This window comes from Ascaphus truei, chromosome 3 (assembly GCF_040206685.1).
Source record: "Ascaphus truei isolate aAscTru1 chromosome 3, aAscTru1.hap1, whole genome shotgun sequence".
Lineage (NCBI taxonomy): Eukaryota > Metazoa > Chordata > Amphibia > Anura > Ascaphidae > Ascaphus > Ascaphus truei.
Genome location: NC_134485.1, coordinates 194,836,736 through 194,843,085, shown reverse-complemented (window position 1 = coordinate 194,843,085; position 6,350 = coordinate 194,836,736).

The following is a 6,350-nucleotide window of genomic DNA, read 5'->3' as shown; positions in this document are numbered from 1 at the left end:
GTCTGCAGGGGGCCAAGCTTTGTGTCATGTGTCCATGATTATCCAGTGCTACTCATATGCTTCTTTAAGCAGATGTGTCTTAAGGTGGGTCTTAAAGGTGGATAGCAAGGGGGCTAGTCGGGTATTGAAGGGAAGGGCATTCCAGAGGTGTGGGGCAGAAAGTGAGAAAGGTTTAAGGCGGGAGAGAGCTTTAGATACAAAGGGGGTAGAAAGAATAATATTTCTTTCATACTTATTACCCAAGGGTATACACTGATAAGTGTGCTTTTCTAACAATGTTTTAAAGACTGACCATTTATCTTCTACATTTTTCCCTGCAAAAACATCATCCCATTGTATTACTACTAGATTAGACCTCAGTTTATTAAAATCTGCCTTTCCAAATTTGAAGGTCTTTCTTGAACCCAAGTAATCTGTTTTTTGATAATTTATTTCAAATGAGACCATGTTATCACTGTTACCCAAATGTTCCAGGATTTGAATATTTGTTATTACTTCTACATTGTTTGATATGACCAAATCCTGAACTGCCCCTCTCCTGGTTGGTTCCTCAAAAATTTGGTCATATAATTGTCTTTAAGCACCCCCAAAAACCTGTTCCCTTTTGTTGTAACGCTAATCTCATTGCCCCAGTCTATGTCTGGAGAATTAAAATCCCCCATTATTCAAACATGACCCAGTTTTGATGCCTTCTCCATTCTCCATTTGTATTTTAGCTTCCTCAATTTCACAGATATTTGGTGGTTTATAGCATATTCCCACAAACATTTTCTTTATACTTTTACCTCCGCTGCTAATTTCTATCCACAAAGTCTCTACATTTTCATCATTCCCTTCATAGACATGATCCCTTATAATAGGTTTTAGATCTGGTTTAACATATAAACATACTCCACCTCCCCTTCTATTTGTTTGATCCTTCCGAAAAATAGAATAACCCTCTAAATTAACTGTCCAGTCATGAGTTTCATCCCACCATGTTTCAGTAATGCCTATAATATCATGCTGCTCCCTTGCAGCTATTAATTCAAGCTCCCCCATTTTATCAGTCAGGCTTCTTGCATTAGCAAGCATGCATTTCAGTTTTTTTTAGCCTGTACTATTATCTTATCTGCTCCTTCCTTTCTGCGCCCACTTTGTTTAGTCTTTAGAAGTTTTATAGTATTATCTGTATTTACTATGGGTGTCTCACTGCTTGTCAAACTTGCACTTGCCCCCATTCTACCTCCATACCACCTTGTTCCCTCATCTATTCCATTTAGTTAATTATCTGTTTCATTCCCCTCCCCCCTCCATCCTAGTTTAAAATCTCCTCCAACCTTTTTAGCATTCTCCCCCCTAGCACAGAAGATCCCTCTTCATTGAGGTGCAATCCGTCCCTAGAATATAGATGGCACCTCTCAGAAAAGGAGTCCCAGTGCTCTAAAAACCCAAACCCCTCCTTCCAGCACCACTTTCTTAGCCATGCATTAACCTCCCTGATCTCTGACTGTCTCCCTGCGGTAGCGCATGGCACTGGTAGTATTTCAGAAAATACTACCTTGGAGGTCCTTGCCTTAAGCTTTTGGCCTAGATCCCTGTAATCATTTTTTAGGACCCGCCATCTTTCTCTAACTTTGTCATTGGTGCCAACGTGTACCAAGACCACCGGGTCAATCCCAGCCCCCCCCCAACAATCTGTCTACCCAATCCGCAATGTGCCGAACCCGAGCACCCGGGAGACAACAAACTGTTTGGTTCATGCGGTCCTGGCAACAGATTGCCCTATCTACCTTCCTAATAATGGAGTCCCCTCCCACCACAATCTTTCTTTGTATCTGAGCATCCTGAGTCCCCACTGTGCTGGAGGAACTATTCCCCTGGCTGCTAGAGGAATTAGTCTCCCCCAGCCTTGCCATTTCTGCCCCAACATTCCCAATATCTTCACTCAACATGGCAAATCTATTGGGATGTGTCAGCTCAGAAATGACCTGCCTCTCCCTATTGCCCCTGCTTCCCCTTCTAACTGTCACTCAGCTACCCACCTGCTCCTCACTAACAGCAACCAAGCTACCTACCTGCTCCTCACTAACAGCGCCACCATCTGCACCACTAATCGAAGCAAGGGCCTGCTCAGTGAGTTCTAATTCCCTTTCAAGATTGCCAATGTCCCTCAATATTGCAAGTTTCCTCTTCAGATCAGCAATCTCTGACTCTAAAGAGACCACCCGCTCACACTTTTCACAGCAGTATGCTCCTTGGAACAACTGCTCCAAGTGCACATACATGTGGCAAGATGTGCATTGAGTGGCATTTTCAATCCTGCTCATTCTAGCAACTATGAAGTTTAGAAGTACTAACAGTAAACTGTACTTCAATAACTATACCTTGTTTAACCCCTTCCTTGTTCAAACTGCTTCTGGTTCTAACTGCACACACTTTAAACAACCAGGCTTGAAATCAACCACACATATCAGTCAGTACACGCAAGCTGAGATTTGAGCCTTTGAGATTTTATGAAAGAGGGATTGAGAACAAGTAGTCAATATGTGACATTTAGTTGTGTGCCCAAGAAACACGGGTATGGTCTTGCTCAAGAGGGTAGGACCACCTCCAGGGATCTACAAGATTTAGTTGCTTTTTGAGCAAAATTGATATCAGAACAACGTCCAATCTTTTATTGCATTCTTTTGGATTTAGATACGGAGGCGGTCGATCTATCCAAAATTGGGGTTTCCACTATATAAAAATCTCCCCCCAAAATAATCTGGTTATCAGTGGCAAAGTATGCTAGTTTACCCAAAAAGAGAAGTAAAATAAGATCAATCATAGACTGTTGGTGTGTGTGTGTGTATATATATATATATATATATATATATATATATATATATGCAAATATAGCTGTATGCTCATCTGCATGTCTTAGGCAGGTCTGCAACCCCGCCTTTCCCCATTATCACCCAGCATACAGCACTTCCACTGCAGCAAGGGATTCTGGGAAATGACATGCAAATGAGCACACAGTGTCACTTTTTGCCTCAATAACCATTTTTAACATGGTTCCCTATAGGCTTAAGCTTGCTGCATGGTCACAGCTTTGAGCACAGCCAGGGTTAAGGTGCATACCCAGAAAACCACCCACAGACAGCTGTTTCAACCTTGATGGGTCTCATCAGTGTGGGGTTGATTTTACTGGGAATGCAAGAGAGGCTTATGGGATAGGCTAAACCATAATACTGAGTTAAGTTATGGTGAGTAAAAAAAGTGACAAAAACCCTCCACAGGAAAGCAAATATGCAAATATAGCTGTATGCTCATCTGCATGTCTTAGGCAGGTCTGCAACCCCGCCTTTCCCCATTATCACCCAGCATACAGCACTTCCTATATATATATATATATATATATATATATATATATATATATATATATATATATATATATATATATACACACACTCAGAATAGATGCCTCAATCAAATCAGCTCAAAAAAGAATAGATGATACACAAAACCAGGCATCAGGGTATATAATACCCTCTGGCGGTGCTGCTGACCTAAGAATTATATAACCACAAAGAGAAAAAAGAGGGTCAAAAATGGAGCACTCAAAACGTATATAGTGAAAAATAGAAAAATGGATTTTATTAGCAATGCAAAAATAAAACAATTAGGACATACCAAAACACATTCCACATAACTGCTGTATCCATAAGATGCTAAACAGATTTTTTTTTATATTTAAAAATGAACAATAACCCTTTACCATTTGCCTCAAGGATTTCATAGTTCAGCAACATATTTTCACCAGCCTCCAGCCAGGGTTTTGGAACTGGGAGTCACAGTCCTACAATGTGTTGATCTATTGATACAAATGAGGGATAAGATGGATGTTTTAAACAAAATTTTTGCGGTCTTGGAGGAATCAGGATTGAAACTAAATACCTCCAAAAGTCACAAATTCTAAAAAGCCAAGTACATTTTTTGGGTGTTGTAATTTCTGACAAAGAAAAGAGCCTACTTCAAGAGAGGGTGTAAGCTATAAAAATTCTACCCCAGCCCACTTCAAGCACAGGATTGAGCAAATGTTGGACCTTGTCTAGAGATTTTATAGAAGGTTTTGCAGGGAAAGCCAGGCCTCTCTATAATCTTTTACAGGGAGATTCCCAGTTTAACGGTGAACTACTGTGTACTAAGGAATGTCATAAGTTTTGGGAAGGTTTGAAAACAGCTCTGATATAGGCCACAGCCTTATGTGCAGTTAGGAAAGAGACTCCTTTCTGTACTCAGGTATATGCCTCAGATACAGCTATCAGTGCTGTACTTCCACAACAAAACAAAAAAACAATAGCCCTAGAACTTTAGGGTATTTTTCACGATTTCTGGCACCCGTAGGAAAAGGAATGTTTGAATGCGTTAAACAGCTTTGGGCAGTAACAACTACGGAACTGATCGTTGGATTTAATGATATTATTGTGCGAACTCCACACACACCCCTTAAAATGTTAATATCAGGACAGGTGAAGGGAGTATCAAATCAAAAGGTGTGCTCACTGACTGACTAAAATTGCAAGACAAATGCCTGCATGTGGAGCACAATGCAAAATACATGTTGCCTCAGCTGATGCAATATGAGGGAGAGGCACGTATATGGTGGCAATGGACACAGCTTCCCCATTCCAGAACTACGAATTATGGCAGGAACCTAAAGTTTTTGTAATCTGACCAGTGTGGGCTAAGAGAGGCATGGTTGATGCTGCCAACAAACCACTGCAGCACAGTGGGATCCTCACACAGCTTTACAAAGTAGGAGAGAGCACACCCGGACGGGTGGCCCTCCTGAAAGTAAAAGCACACCATCCACTGAGCAACGATCCTATAGTTATAGGGAACACAGAAGCAGATTTGGTAGCTAAAAAAAAGCAGCTAAAGAGGGAAAAGAGTTGCATCCTGAAGGTCAGATACTTGAGGTTAGCGCCTTAGCTACAACAGATGCAACTCACACAGGCCATTCATATGCTGAGGAACAGCTTAGGGACCATCATCTGAAGGAACTCTCAGTAAAACACCCCCTGCCAGAGAGAGTCTATACACAGAATGGTATTGTGGGTATATTAAAAGAAGCCTCTTTTTTTTTTTTTTTTTTTACCATTCCTGCTTACACAACTAGAGCAGAGTTTGGTAAAGTACAACCATGACATTGAAAAAAAGGTACTGATTTTCTGAAAAAAGGGATACATAGTAAATACTAGTTTCACTCTCAGTGCTACTTGTGACAAGATAGCAAATGAGTGTCTTGCTTGTTCACAGATAAACCTAAAAGACACAAAGGCCAAAACACTTTGTTAAAGAGGGTGCACATATCCAAAGGACCCTGGACATCAATACATATTGATTTTATAGAACCCCTACCAAAAGCCAAGCCTATGGATTAATGGTGGTAGGTTTGTTTTCCAAAAGGCCAGAGGTAATACCGCTCAGAAACTGCACTGCGCTCTCAACAGTTTGGAAACACACCTTTAGTTATCAGGGGTTTTCCAAACGTGATTGAAAGTGATAATGGTCTCACTTCATTGTCCAGGTTATGAAAGCAGTCTGCAGGCATTGTTGAAAGAATGAATCACACACTGAAACAAACACAGACTGAGGAAGTTGTTGACAAGAAATTTGGCACTTTTAAAGATACAAAGAGATATCAGCTTTTGGCCAAGATTGTGTTAATCTATGAGCAAGAGGTGATCTCTTCCAAATGTCAGGATCATTTGCATATAAAAAAAAGAAAGTGTGATACGGACTACTTGTAGAAAATGCCCAGGTTTATGTTATCAGAATCAGTACCTGCGGGATTCATTAGAGATATGCTCCTTGATTCCCAGAACCATAGCTGCGATCTATAACATATGTATGGTGGGCAATGCAGAGGGTACTGTGTAGTGATGAGAAGACTGTCTTCAAATAGTCCCAAGTTTCCTTCAGATTAGGTTGAGTATCTGATACAGAAGCCTCATCAGAGAATTGAAAGTAGTGAGAGGGAGAAGTGGTGAACAAAATCAGATCCCTCCTGAGTGGTCGGATTATAATGATGCAAAACACCAAGAGACCGTTTATAATCTGATGGTGCAAAAGGGAAAAGTGCCTGAAGCTTATTTGTAACTGCCTCAACACCCTACAAAACTGAAATGTATGAGGAGGCAAAGCGAAAGACATTCCCTATGCTGTAATTTGCAGGGAGGTATCATTCCCATTTTTTTCTGCGCAAGAGGGAAACAGGTTATCTGACATTTTAGTTATGTAAAGAGTTGTTTCCTTTGATGTCCAATAATTGCAATTTACCTCACATGCAGGCTCTTGGTACACTACAGTAATAATTTGGG